Source organism: Penaeus monodon, chromosome 33, assembly GCF_015228065.2.
Source record: "Penaeus monodon isolate SGIC_2016 chromosome 33, NSTDA_Pmon_1, whole genome shotgun sequence".
NCBI lineage: Eukaryota > Metazoa > Arthropoda > Malacostraca > Decapoda > Penaeidae > Penaeus > Penaeus monodon.
Window position 1 is genome coordinate 27620658 of NC_051418.1, and position 426 is coordinate 27621083.

The 426-nt window shown below is 34.7% G+C and overlaps 1 protein-coding gene across 1 annotated transcript in view; it reads left to right on the forward strand.

Moving 5' to 3' along the window:
- LOC119594320 overlaps nucleotides 1–426 on the forward strand; it is a 59901-nt gene that overhangs the window by 7602 nt on the left and 51873 nt on the right. The gene's annotated exons all lie outside the window — the stretch shown is intronic.

Consider the following 426-nt stretch of genomic DNA (forward strand, 5'->3'; position numbering starts at 1 on the left):
CACCTGATCTTTTACCAAATATACATAATTCTGAAATGAATGAAATTCCTGCGCAACTCATACCGTTCACGAGTTATGAGCTGCATGTCTTTTTTTGCCGATTTAGTATTAAAAGATTGCTTTTTGTAGAATTCATTTTTATGTTTGCACTAAATCGCATGATAAATCATTCTAGAGTACACGTGTCAGACATTCCACTGTATTATACATGCCTGGTTAGAACTCCAACGTGACTGCCAAATTGCAAACCAAACTGCAGGCTATTTCGACATTAAGTATCGCCCATATCTCGCAATGCAATTATCTCCATTGTTCGTTTTACATATCAATCACAAATCGACAAAACAATTCCCAAAGCAAATTAAGATTTAAAAATAAAAATCCACATCAACAGCAAATCCCGAAAGACCAATAACCATAAGTGAA